The 13,761-nt window shown below is 49.1% G+C and overlaps 1 protein-coding gene across 1 annotated transcript in view; it reads left to right on the top strand.

Moving 5' to 3' along the window:
• Positions 1-254: 254 nt before the first annotated feature.
• Positions 255-13,761, top strand: part of LOC104296993 (fibronectin type-III domain-containing protein 3a) — a 47,360-nt gene continuing 33,853 nt past the window's right edge. Inside the window, exon 1 of the mRNA XM_009896861.2 lies at positions 255-284. The gene's annotated coding sequence lies outside the window, so the exon portion shown is untranslated. The remainder of the gene's footprint in view (positions 285-13,761) is intronic.

Consider the following 13,761-nt stretch of genomic DNA (forward strand, 5'->3'; position numbering starts at 1 on the left):
GAAGGCTGCAGAAGTTCTCCTGGTTCTTCCCCAGCGGCATCTGCCTTGAGTTTCGTTTGCTGATCCTGGTGGAGTTAATCACTGGCTGCTCTCTGATCTCTTTTTGCTGGTTTCTTGAGTGTTGGCTGTCCTCTGCACTTTTTCCTTCTTTAGGCTTTATGCTTGCCAAGTTATTTCAAAGAAAATGACTCTTATTTTTCTCTTGTCTGCAGAAAGAAGAGCAGGGGACAGTCCAGGAGGCACTGACCGGGTGACAGTTATCAACAGGAGCAAATTCAAGTCAGGCAAGTGTCAATGGTAATTGCACATCACTTACACATAAAGCATTCCCCCCATTCTCTCTCTAAGTAACACTTCACAGAGAAAGAATCATAGAATCACAGGATGGTCTGGGTTGGAAGGAACCTCCAAAGGTCATCTAGTCCAACCCCCTCTGCAGTAAGGAGAGGCATCTTCAACTAGATCAGGTTGCTCAGAGCCCTCTCGAGCCTGACCTTGAATATCTCCAGGGATGGGACCCAACCACCTCCCCACACAACCTGTTCCAGTGTTTCACTACCCTCATGGTAAAGACCTTGTTCCTAACATCTAATCTAAATCTGCTCTGCTCTAGTTTGAAGCCATTGCCCCTTGTCCTGTCACTGCAGGCCTTTGTAAGCAGTTTCTCTCCATCCTTCTTGTAGTCCCCTTCAGGTATCAGAAGGCTTTCCCTGGAGCCTTCTCTTCTGCAGGCTGAACACCCCCAGCTCTCTCAGCCTGTCCCCATAGCAGAGGTGCTTCCAACCCTCTGAGCTTTTTTATGGCCCTACTCCATCAGGTCCATGTCCTTCCTGTGCTGAGACTCCAGAGCTGGACACAGTACTCCAGGTGAGCTCTCACCAGAACATCAAATATTTGAGTTATTTACTTATGCTAAATTTAGGACATTTTTTTCCTGGAAGAAAGTTTGGATGACTTATCTATGGAAAAAATTAATTAAGGAAGGGAGAACTGATAGGGTTCCTGAGGTAAGAGAGGTTCAGATTTTCCAGCCTCACTTTTCACTTTACTCTCTCACTCTCCTCAACACACAGCTGGAAGTTTTGTCTTCAGGGGACTTGTATTAATTGGCCTTTGGATAAGCAAAGTAAATTCTGGTTTTAGTGAAGTGCATTTCCTGTGTAGGGCACAGCACAGGTGGGTGGTAGCAGCATACTGATCAATGACTAACTAGGTGGCCTTAGGTTATTTTTAGTTGGAACTCGTGGAACTGAGCTGCTCGGTCATGGAATCGATCAGCTCGTGGCACTGACCTCCTTGGAAGGCAGAAAGAAATCTGTTGGGAAATTGGCCCTTGTGAGAGCAAGAGTTCTCCAACCTTCTGTGCTTTTTTAGGGAAGATTCCTCTGTCTTCTTGTCTGGTCATAGAATCATTAAGGTTGGCAAAGACCTTTAAGATCATCGAGTCCAGCCATTAACCCAGCACCGCCAAGCCCTCCACTACACCGCAGCCCTCAGCATCACATCTACACATCTCATAAACCCCTCCTGGGATGGTGATGCAACCACTTCCCTGGGGAGCCTGTTCCAGGCCTTGACACAACCATTTGGGAAAGAAATTGTTCTTCATGTCCAGCCTTAACCTCCTCTGGTGCATCTTGAGGCCATTTCCTCTTGTCCTGTCACTTGTTACTAGGGAGAAGAGACCAACACTGACCTCACTCCAACCTCCTTTCAGGTAGCTGTAGTGAGCAAGAAGGTCTCCCCTCAGCCTCCTTTTTCTCCAGGTTAAACAATTCCGGCTCCCTCAGTTGCTCCTCACAAGAGTTGTGCTCTAGACCTTTCAGCAGCTTCATTGCCCTTTTCTGGGTCAGCTCTAGCACCTCAATGTCCTTCCATTGGAGTGGGCTGCCCGGGGAGGTGGTGGAGTCACCGTCGTTGGAGGTGTTTAGGAGGAGACTTGATAGGGTGCTTGGTTTAGTTGATTAGGTGGTGTTGGATGGTGGGTTGGACGTGATGATCTTGAAGGTCTCTTCCAACCTGGTTTATTCTATTCTTGCAGTGAGGTCCCCAAAACTGAACTCAGTATTTGAGATACAGCCTCACTAGTGGAAAGAAGGGCTGCCCAGGGCAGTGATGGAGCTGCCATCCTGGGGGGGGTTTAGAAGCAGTGTAGATGTGGTGCAGAGGGACATAGTTTAGCAGCAGACTTGTTAGTGTTAGGTAAATGGTTGGACTTGATGATCTTGGAGGTCTCTTCCCACCTAAACAATCCAATGTTTCTAAACACACAAGCTGCCATCCTTGGACTCTTCCAACCTGTGACAGTTTCCACTTCGCTTATGTCAAGATGTAACAAGTTTGGGGATGTAAACACAAGGTAACTGATTTACCAATAAATATTTAGAGCTTGGCTACAGGAGCAAATTCCTCTGGTGTGTTCCCCTGCACCAGCTGAACAGTGATAAACAGTTCCAGCGTGTCCCTGGCCCGACACAAGTGCTGGGCGAGCTGCGCTTGCTTAAACCCCCTGTGTATGATCTCATCCTTGCATTTCACCTCGTGTTTTCCATGAGCTAAACAGCATGCACATGGGCTGTTACCATGAGCCTGCTCAGATGTGGTAATTGAAGTAGTTTATTGGTGTGTTTTAGCCCTTGGTTGAAGTGTAACCTGTTTTGACTGGCCTAATTGATCTGCCGTGCAGCTAAAGCGTTACAGCCCCAGCCTCTTCTCATGTTGCCCAAGGAAAACAGGCTCCAGTTTGGGTATCACCATAATTCTTCCTTGCTTGGAGTTTGCATAATCTCTTAGAATTTGAAGCACTCCTTTGCTTGCAGAGGATTTTTTTATGCTTGGTTTTGAAGTGGTGGTCTGTAAGAGGGTTCTTAAATTACAAAGCTTGTTTGTGGCAATAGCTGGACAGGAGACATCAAACGCTTCAGACCCAGTGGGAGCTAGGGGCAAATCAGCCTTGGCTTTCCCAGCACCTACAGAAAGCAAACTCCTGCCTGTGTTAGTCTTGAGAAGTCCTGATTTCCCTTCTGTTGTGCTGGGTTAGATGGCAACTGTCTGCTCTGACCAGTTTGTGGTCATGGTAGGAAACCTTTCCTGGGAATAGCTGTGTTGCTTTTGATCTTCATAAGCTGAGTGATTGCTCCTTCTTAGTCTTGTTTAAACAGTGTTCAAGAGTTGCAATGCAAGCACTTGGAAAATAACTCTTGGATCCCATCTTGGTGGGGTCATACCAGCTGTACCAACTTTGTGCCTGTCTCTGCCATCCCATAGCACTCTCCTAGCTTACTTTAGGACAGGTATTAGCCAGCTGTGGCACTTCAAAGGTTGGAGTTCTTGGTGCTTCCCTGGCATAGTGCCAGGAGGTTTCCTTGGCTTGGCAAAGTGATAACCCGTGTGGCATGTTTGGAGTCAGGAAATGCATCACACAGGACTCAGCAGCCCTCAGGTAGAGTTCAGATAGACTTAAACTTGCCACTTTGGCTAGGCCTCAGCCAGCTCTTCCTTGGAGATTAAAAGAAAAGGTTTTAAAAATACTGAGCTACTTGTTCCTCACTCTGAACTAGATATTCCTCCTTACAGGGAGGAAACTCAGGTGAGCCAGGTGCAGAGGAGTAGGTGTTCCTCTTGTGGTGGCCTTCTCTGCACAGCCAATAGCCTTTTCTTTGGTTTGTTTCCAGATTTTGAGACCTTTTTCTTCCCCTGCAGTGGAAGAAGGTTTGGTAACCACATGGGCATGCTGTTTCTTTTGAGGGGGGGTGAACAAAGTGTCATGAAAGGGATTCAGTTTTGTGTTCCACTTTGAGACCAAATTTGCCCCATAGGGAAGAAGTCTACTTGGTTCTCCGGACACTTAAGCCTAGTTTGAGAGCTGTGAAGCACATGCAGCTCCCTGTAGAAACTTGCAGCTCCCATCTTGCACATCTTGGCAGGGTTTGAAACATTTTACTCCACCTGGTCAGATCTGTAGTTACTGAAAGGTGTAAACTCCAGCTGCCTCTTTGCTGAACAGTTAAAAGTTTCCCTGTGGCTGTTGCTGCATGATCATAAGATGTATTTTCAGATCTGTAGAAGGGCTTGTGGTCTTCAGAGTCCAGGGCTGTCTTTCTGCAGCTGTGTATTTAGTTTGGAGAGGAATACCATTATCTCCAGCTGCTCTTCACCACTTTGAACATCATGGCTGCACCATCAGTCCTGGGAGGACACCATCACTGCTTTTGTTCTCTGTAGGGTTTTCCTTTCTCATTTTTTTTGGTGTTTTGCTTTGGTTTGGGTTTCTGTGGTTGCTTCAACAGTATCTGGTGACTCTTGCAGAAATTCTGGTGTTTGGTCTATTTCCAGAGAGCATTGTCTGTGTGGTGCCATAAATACGGTGCCTCTGCCTTAACTTCTGAGTGATTGAGAAAGATATTGGGGTGTAGGATTTCACAGAATTACAGAATGATTTGGGTTGGAAGGGATCTCCAAAGGTCATCCAGTCCAACCTCCTCTGCAGTCAGCAGGGACACCCTCCACTAGATCGGGTTGCTTAGAGCCTTCTCAAGCCTGACTTTGAATAGCTCCAGGGATGAGGTCTCCACTACCTCCCTGGGCAACCTGTTCCAGTGTTGCACCACCCTCGTGGTGCAGAACTTGTTCCCAACATCCAATCTGTATCTCCTCTCATTTCAAACCATTGCTCCTTATTACTGCAGGCCTTTGCAAACAGTCCCTCCACAGCTTTCTTGTAGCCCCCTTCAGGTACTGGAGGGCTGCTTTTAGGTGTCTCTGAAGCCTTCTCTTTCCCAGGCTGCACAACCCCAGCTCCCTCAGCCTGTCCTCACAGGAAATGTATTCCAGCCACCCCATCTAGTTCCAGCTCCACTGCCATGGACAGGGTCACCTCCTGCTAGCTCAGGTTGCTCAAGGCCTCATCCAGCCTGGCTTTGAACACTTCCATGCTTAGAGTCTCCACAACTTTCCTGGGCAACCTGTTGTAATATCTCATGGCGAAGGATTTCCTCCTAATGCCTGATCTACATCATGCTGCTTCCAGTTTCAAGCCATTAGCCCTCACCCACTCCCTACATGCCTTTGTAAGAAGTCCTTTTCCATCCATCCTGTGGGTCCCCTTCAAGTATTCCAGTTGTTAATGTGTAAATAAACTGATTTCCTGCAAGGCCTGAAGGACAGAAGGTTGCTTGGAAATGCATAGGCCACAGTTTTACACTTAGAAAATCAGATTTAAAGCAAAGACACTGTCACACTGCATTGATAGAAAGCTTTTTCATATAAATTCATAGAAATTTCATGCTTTGTGTAGCTTTAGGACATTAAAATGAGCCAATCAGCTTGGGCCAGGACGTGGCATTTTCCCAGCCAGTGGAACGAAGCAGTTTGGCATTTCAGTTTTCTTCTCTTTGTTTTAAACAACATTGCTACAGTTGGAAAAATATCTTAATCCTGGTCCTTTGAAAAGCTGAAAGAAGAATGAAACTCTTCCAGGGTTCAGTCCTTGGAGGTGTTCAGTTGTCTTGAATCCTTCTAGAGGCAGGCATCAGGTCTTTCAGGGACAGCTTGCTTTCGTTTTCTGGGGCCGTTCGCTTAGGAAGCAGCACAGAAGTGCTTGGGAATATGACTCTGCTTTTCTGGCAATAAGAGCAAAGCCATAAAATAACTAAAACAATGAAGGGAAAATATTTATCTAAATGTAATGTCATGTTTGCATGATAGAAACTGAATGCAGACTTTGCAGGCCTCATAAACGAAGAATGAAAGAGGACAGACGTGGCCCTGGAGTGACCAAACAGCACAGTGTTAAAGAGCAGCTCAGACCAAGTCAAATCTCCTGCACTCTGGTCACTGACAGACACTTTCTGCTCAGCTCAGCAGCTCCTAACAGTGGAGTTTCTCCTGTAAAGAGCAACCAGAAGTTCTGCAGTCCCTGGGAAAAAGCATCTAGCCCTGCAGGATGAGCACCACCCTCCAGGCTCTGCCTTTGGCTTTTTCGTCCCTGTGGAGCAGAGCTCTCAAATTTTGAGGGAGTGTGTTCAGGCTGGAAAATAATTCTGAAGTGTTATGGGTGGTTGCTTGGGCAGTTTCTGTTGGAGGGTGGGGAAGAGCAAATTGCTTGGTTTATTTCTTTGTTTTTGTTGCTTTCCTGGCACAGTCACATCAGGAACCTGATCCTGACTGGTAAGGGAGGGTGAAGCTTGATGTTATCACTTAGGTCAGAGTTCCTGTGTGTCTTGGTATGTTGGAGCTGCTGTATCTCTGCAGTTCCAGGGCTTTTTTGGTGGCTGTGATGTGAGGTATTTTTCTCTCAGTCACCTTCAAGGGGGAATTTCCATGGGCAATCAGGTCTCAGCACCCCAAGAAATGAGCATTAATACTTAATCACTTGCTGGTTGATCTTTGGGTTGAGTTCTTTTTCCTCCTCCCTCTGCTCTCCTACCTTGACTTCTCCTTCCATGGGTCATTGGCAGCAGCCCCAGGAGTCAACTTCCTGCAAAATTTGGGAAGTTACTAGAGGTCCTTCTGATGATGGGCCTGATGTGTTTGACCTCCAGATGGCTCTTGTGAGGGCAGAAGGATTATTTGTGATAAAAGGCTTGTGGCCACCTCTGGATTTTACCATGGGAGCTATTAGCATGACTTGGGAATAAGCACCTGAGTAAGAGTTAGACCTCTTCAAAAACACAAGAGGAGTGTTTTGGAATTTCCACTTTTTTAGCTGTCAAAAGAGGGAAACTAAGAGAGGATTTCTAGAGGGAAGCACTTGGCAGAGTGTGTGGAAACAAGGGCAACAAGGCTGGGGAGAGGCCTTGAGCACAGCCCTACGAGGAGAGGCTGAGTGAGCTGGGGTTGCTTAGCCTGGAGAAGAGGAGGCTCAGGGGAGACCTTATGGCTGCCTACAACTACCTGAAGGGAGGTTGTAGCCAGGAGGGAGTTGGTCTCTTCTCTCAAACAACCAGCACCACAACAAGAGGACACAGTCTCAAGCTGCACCAGGGGAGGTTTAGGCTGGAGGTGAGGAGAAAGTTCTTCCCAGAGAGAGTTGTTAGCCATTGGAATGTGCTGCCCAGGGAGGTGGTGGAGTCGCCATCCCTGGAGGTGTTCAAGAGGGGATTGGACGTGGCACTTGGTGCCATGGTTTAGTCATGAGGTCTGTGGTGACAGGTTGGACTGGATGATCTTTGAGGTCTCTTCCAGCCTTGGTGATTCTGTGAAGCCCTGCACAATGTCTGCGGAGCCAGAGCCGGCGTTTTGTTGAGGTTTCTTTGTTTTACTTGGGTCCCAGACCTCACTTAGGTCAAAACTGTGAGGTCCCAGCAACAGCAAGGTCAGAATGACATTAAAAATGTTGGACTGAGCACGTTTGTGCTGGGTAAGCCGTGAAGAACGTTTTCAGTGTGGAAGCTGTGGTGCCCTCCTGGCCAGAGGCCAAGCTTCACGCAAGCTGGTGCAGCCAAACTCACTGGGGTGTCGTTAGAAATGATTCCCAACATTTGAATCAAAACATGGATTGAGTTTTGAACAGATGACTGTTATGGAGTGGGGGTGGTCTCTCCAGAGCTGAAGTTGTAACTGAGCTTCTGTTAAAGTCTGATTTTTTGTTCAATCTCTCCTTCCCTTAATCTTGCTAAAATAAACCAATCCACCTCACCACATCTCAGGGGTGGTCCTGTGGCAGAGGAGAACTATTTTAGGGTTGGGGTGGTATCTTAAACACCTTGTTAACACTGTTTATGTGGGGGAAAAAAACCCTCACTTGTGGGGGACAGGGTAGCTTGTATCTGTTCTCCAAAATGTTTCCTGTATCAGGATTGTGTGGGGCATAATTCCTTATCTGGGGGAGTGAGAGTGGCTTTAGAGTTCACAAATAGGGCTGGCCCTTTGTGATGAGGCTGCTCCTTAGCCTGAGGTTGAGCATGACTTTTGGTTGAGTCTGTTGTTGTGCTTTCTAACAACCTTTGGTGATCTCTGATGCAAAATTTCACTGATGGGTTGGAATATGTTTAAAATTCTCAGAAGTCTTAGTCCCCAGAGACCTGGAGACAGTGGCATGGACAGTAGGATGGAGGCACCATCATTGAGTTTGCTGACAGCAGCAAGCTGTGTGGTGCAGTTGACACACTGGAGGGAAGGGAAGTCATCCAGAGAGACCTTCAGAGGCTTGAGAGGTGGGCCCAAGCCAACCTCATGAAGTCCAACAAAGCCACATGCAAGCTTCTGCACCTGGGCTGGGCAATCCCAAGCACAGATACAGGCTGAGTGGAGAATGGATGGAGAGCAGTCCTGAGGAGAAGGACTTGGGGATTCTGGTTGAGGAGAAGCTCAACATGAGTCAGCAGTGTGCACTTGCAGCCCAGAAAGCCAGCTGTCCCCTGGGCTGCATGAAAAGCAGCTTCAGCAGCAGGTCAAGGGAGGGGATTCTGCTGCTCTGCTCCAGTCTCAGGAAAACCTACCTGGAGGTTGTGGAACTGTTAGAGCAGGTCCAGAGAATGGCCACAAAGGTCATTCAAGAGCTGGAGCACCTCTCCTATGAAGGCAGGCTGAGAGAGTTGGGGTTGTTCAGCCTGGAGAAGAGAAGGCTTCAGAGAGACCTTAACAGCAGCCTTCTGGTACCTGAAGGTGACTAAAAGAAGGCTGCAGAGGGACTGCTCCCAAAGGCCTGCAGTGATAGGATGAGGGCCAGTGGTTTGAAATGAGAGGAGATTAGATTGGATGTTAGGAACAAGTTCTGCACCATGAAGGTGCTGCAACACTGGAACTGATTGTCCAGGGAGGTAGTTCAGGCCTCATCCTTGGAGCTATTCAAGGTCAGGCTTGAGAAGGCTCTGAGCAACCTGCTCTAGTTGAGGATGTCCCTGCTGACTACAGGGGGGTTGGGCTAGATGGGCTTTGGAGGTTCCTTCCCTCCCAAACCATTCTATCTAATACATCAAAGTATAGTCACTGTATAGCACTCATTAGTAATTCTATTAATGCAAAAAAAGTGTAATTAAAGCTTGAAGGTTTCTGTACTGCTGCTCTTAATAAATAGCAATATTATAGTGGTTTACTTCCTGCAGAAACTTCTGATCAGGCTGGAGGGTTGCATAAGGCACTGAACCTAGAAATCAGGAAGTCCAAGCCAAGTCTCAAGCTCTCCATCAGACTTCCTCTCTGCCCCTGGACACATTGTTCTCTTCTGTCAGACTCGGGCAGGCTCTGTTTAAAAGGGGGTAAAGATAAAAAAAAGGCCTTCACTTAAGCAGTAAGCTTCCTGGAATAGGAACTTTCTCATATCAAATCCAACTCTTCCTATAATGAGAATACAGGCTTTGTGATAGCTGCTGGGGGGGTGCTGGTGTTTATCCATTTGGGAGGGTTTTAGTATTCATGGAATGTGTTCGGCTTCTCCTCTGGACAGTGGAGTGAAGGTGACCCATTTTTATCTGAGGTGACCCCCTCACTGAGTTTCTGTGTGAGATCTTTCTGGAAAGAGATTTTTAGTATAGAATGCTAGAGTGGTTGGGGCTTCTTCCTCCTCTCCCCTGGCACAGCTTGAGGCCGTTTCCTCTTGTCTTCCTGCTCATTACCTGGCAGAAGAGACTGACCCACACCTCCCTCCTGCCTGCTTCCAGGAAGTTGTGGACAGCAGCACGGTGTCTCCCTGAGCCTCTCTTTCTCCAGGCTACACAAACCCACTTCCCTTGGCTGTTCCTCCCTAGGACATGTGCTCTAGACTCTTGAGCAGCTTCATTGCCCTTTTCTGGCCCTGCTTCAGCCCCCCAACGTCTGTCTTGTAGTGAGCGAGAGGCCCCAGCCCGAACCCAGCGTTGGAGATGCTGAGTGGAGGGGGCACTATTTCTGCCTTGGAGTTCAGAATGCCTCAGGGGAATCCATGATGCTTTCCAGACGCTAGGGATGGTGACCTGGCATCACTTCGCCCTCGACTCGCCACGCGGGCTGTGCCGGTGGCGTTGCGGCCGGCCGGGGCCGGTGCGCGCCCGGCCGTGCGGGCCGAGGCGCCGGCGGTCAGCGAGCACCGAGCTGGGCGCGGAGCCTCGGCGGCTGGCTGCAGCCCAGGCTGGCTGCAGCAGGCCTGGGGAAGAACTGGGGCTGGCGAAAAGGGAAGGCCAACGTTTGAGCCTTCCAGAGCCTCGGCACTTTTACTATGTCAGGAAGTGAGGTCAGGCCCAGGCGCTGTGTGCTGTAATTGTGCTCTGGAAGGCCGGTCCCGAGGAGCTGCTGTTTTTCTTAGGAGCCTTTGTGGTGTGGAGAGTGGCAGTGGAAACTGTTGCCTCCTCCTGAATCTGGCTGACATGATTAACCGTGTGCCGTGACATCAGCGCGGCGGCGGGGCGCTTGCAAAACAGGAGTGAGCAGCCGAGCAGGAATGCAGTTGGATTTTCTTGGGTGATGTTGTGAAACGACAGAAAGCTCAGCTCTTGCCCAGCCTCTCTCTCTTAAACAGGCTGTGAAGGCAGGCAGGAGCTCAGGCTGTTTCTGCTGCAGAAATAGTGAGAAGCGTGGGTTGGGTTGGAAGGGACCTTAAAGTTCCTCTATCCCAACCCCCCCTGGCGTGGGCAGGGATGCCTCCTACCTGACCAGGTTGATCAAGGTCCCATCTGACCTGGCTTTGAACGCCGCCAGTGTTGGAGTCTCCAGAAATTCCCTGTGCAGCCTGTTCCAGTGCCTCACTCAATGCCTCGCTCTTCCTTCTTCCAGCTTTCCTAAAGGAGTGCTTCAGAAGCAGAGAATCATGGAAGTGTTTAGGCTGGGGAAGACCTTTAAGGTCAGTCCAAGCTGGCCTTGAACACCTCCAGAGAAGGGGCATCCATGGCCCCCCTGGGCAACCTGTTGCAGTGTCTCACCAGCCTCACTGGAAAGAACTTCTTCCTAATCTCCAGTTCAGTCCCCTCTCTTCCAGCTCAAAGCCATTGCCCCTCAAGTTAGCACTGCAAGGGGCTGCTGCTGGAGCAGGAGGTGTCCCTGCCTATGGCAGGCAGGGTTGGACCTAAATAAACTGTAAGGTTCCTTCCAGCTCAAACTCTTCTATGATTTCATGCTTTCCATACTAGTCAGAGAGAACTGAAGGAGGATTTGTCTTTGTACATAGATTGACTTGGTTCATGCACAGATCTGAGTAGGGGAAAATGTTTTTCTGTTGGCTTTGGCTTTTGTGACTTAGTGAATTGAACTCTCCCAACCTCATTTTGCCTTCTGTCTGGGTTTCTAGGAGGTAATGGGGAAGGGAGGAAATGTCAGCATTTCCTGTATCCTGTTATCTTGTGCTTTTTATGGATGCTGAATTAACTGTGCACTGAAAATTCACTAACATGTGGACTGCAGTTTGACTTTCTGTAATTGCAGATTATTCACTGGAAGCCTACAACTATGCAGCACTTTTCCATGGCACTCAGTTAAAAGCCTTCTGGACAAAATGCTGCACACTCTTGTGGTGCCTTCAGCTTTTTGTCCAATCTCTCAGACTTCTGTAGTGATGACATCTTGGAAGGGCTGAGGGAGCTAGGTCTTTAGCTTAAGAGAAGAGGAGCCTGAGGGGTGAGTGTCAGGAGGACAGAGCCAAGCTCTGCTCAGTGATGTCCAGTGACAGGACAAGGGGCACTGGCTGCAAGCTGGAGCAGAGGAGGTTCCATCTGAACATAGGGGAAAAACCTTTTCACCATGAGGGTGACAGAGCCCTGGAGCAGGCTGCCCAGAGAGGTGGTGGAGTCTCCTCCTCTGGATGCATTCAGGACCTGTCTGGATGTGTTCCTCTGTGACCTGCTCTGGCAGGGGGGTTGGGCTGGATGATCTTTCGAGGTCTCTTCCAACCCCTAACATTCTGTGATTGGGACTGAAATGTGCAGGTAGTATGTGAATTCTTTGGCTTAAATCTTGGGTTCTGGAGTGCAAGCAGCTCTAGTAATGGTAACTGCAAATTCAGGAATGAAATCCTGCACTTGAGTCACAACAACCCCATGAACACTCCAGTCTGGGGAGAAGAGTGGCTGGAAAGGACCTGGGGGTGTTGGAGGACAGGTGGCTGAAGGTGAGCCAGTTTGTGTCCAGGTGGCCAAGAAGGCCAACAGCATCCTGGCCTGGATCAGCAATAGTGTGGCCAGCAGGACTAGGGCAGGGGTGGTCCCTCTCCTTTCACTTCTGGTGAGGCTGCATCTCAAATGCTGTGTTCAGGTTTGGGCCCCTCACTCCACACTGAGGTGCTGGGGCATGTCCAGAGAAGGGAAGCTGGTGAAGGGTCTAGGGCACAAGAGGAGCAGCTGCCAAGGGAAGTGGGGATTGTTTGAGCTGGGGAAAAGGAGGCTAAGAGGAGGCCTTTTGGCTCTCTGCAACTCCCTGAAAGGAGGTTGGAAGCAGGTTGGGGGGTGTCTCTTCTCCCAAATAACAAATGATAGGATGAGAAGGAATGGCTTCAAGTTGCACCAGGTTGGACATGAGGAACAATTTCTTCACTGACAGAGTGGTTAAGCCCTGCAGCAGCCTGCCCAGGGGAGTGACAGAATCACTGCCCCTGGAAGCATTCAAAAACATGCAGATGTGGTGCTGAGGGACATGGCTTAGTGGTGACCTGGCAGTGCTGGCTTAACAGTTGGACTTGATGGTCTCAGCAGTCTTTTCCAACTTTAATGAGCCTCCTAAGTGCAAATTCTGGTGCTGTGTAATTGCTTCACTTGCATCCCCATCTCATCCCTCAGGGCATGTCAAGGTGCCCATCCAGGAGAGCATATTCTGGGGAGAAGGATGTGTGCTGCTTCAGTGCAGGGCTGAAAGATGAAAGGAGGCTGATCCACTGGAGTGCTCCAGTGCAGGCCTTTGTGAAGAGGGCACAAGTGTGAGGAGTCCCTGCTCATGGCAGGGGGCTTGGAACTGGCTGATCCTTGAGGTCCCTTCCAAGCCTGACAATTCTGTGATTCTAAGAGCTCAAGTCTATGCCATGGGAACCACAGAGCCCAAGTATGGCACAAGAACCTCTCTGTCCTTCTGAGACTGTCAGTTTGCACAAGTGTTTAAATGTGCAGTGGAGGTAGATGTGGGTGTTCACAGTGACTTCTGGTCCCAATTAAAGTTAGTTTGTTGGGAAATCTGTGGAGCTGTCAAGGGTCAAGGCTGGGCTGGCCACTAAATGAGTGACAGATGCTCCCCATCAGCCCCTCTGCCTTCCCAAAGGGAAGAGAAAGGGAATAAAAGAGGCTGATGGCTTGGGAAAGGAAACTAACACTGCTTTAAAGCAAATAATAACAGTGAAATGAAATGGATACAAATAGGTACAAGCCAGTACCAAACCCAGCCCCCTGATGACAGTTTCATCAGCCTCACCACTGATGCTGTGGGCAGGCACTGGGCAAATCCCAGGCTGGACACTGCAGCAGATGGGAACCAGATTCAGGAACAGAAGGGTCAGGATCAAAGGCAGAACAGGGAGAATCCTCCTGGCCATTGAAGAAGAGGCTTCACCCTGGTGATGCCTCAGCTTTACACTGAGTAGGAGATACATGGGCTGGAGTCCCTCGTTGGTCACCTGAACTGTGCACTCCTCCCCACAGACACCACCTCTTACTGCCCCTCAGTGTGGCATACAAGATGTAGCAGTGACCTTGGTCTCCACAGAAGCAGGTCTGAGCAAGAGCCTTCCTGCAGCCCAGCCCATCAGTGATACTACTGCAAGGAGCAGACACTGCAGAGATGGTGCCTTTTACTCTCTGTCCTGTAGAGGAGAGCCAGCCAGAAAGCACAATCAGTGACCAGAATTAGTTCTGTTCTAACTGATGATAAATG

The sequence above is a fragment of the Dryobates pubescens genome, chromosome 18, assembly GCF_014839835.1.
Source record: "Dryobates pubescens isolate bDryPub1 chromosome 18, bDryPub1.pri, whole genome shotgun sequence".
Lineage (NCBI taxonomy): Eukaryota > Metazoa > Chordata > Aves > Piciformes > Picidae > Dryobates > Dryobates pubescens.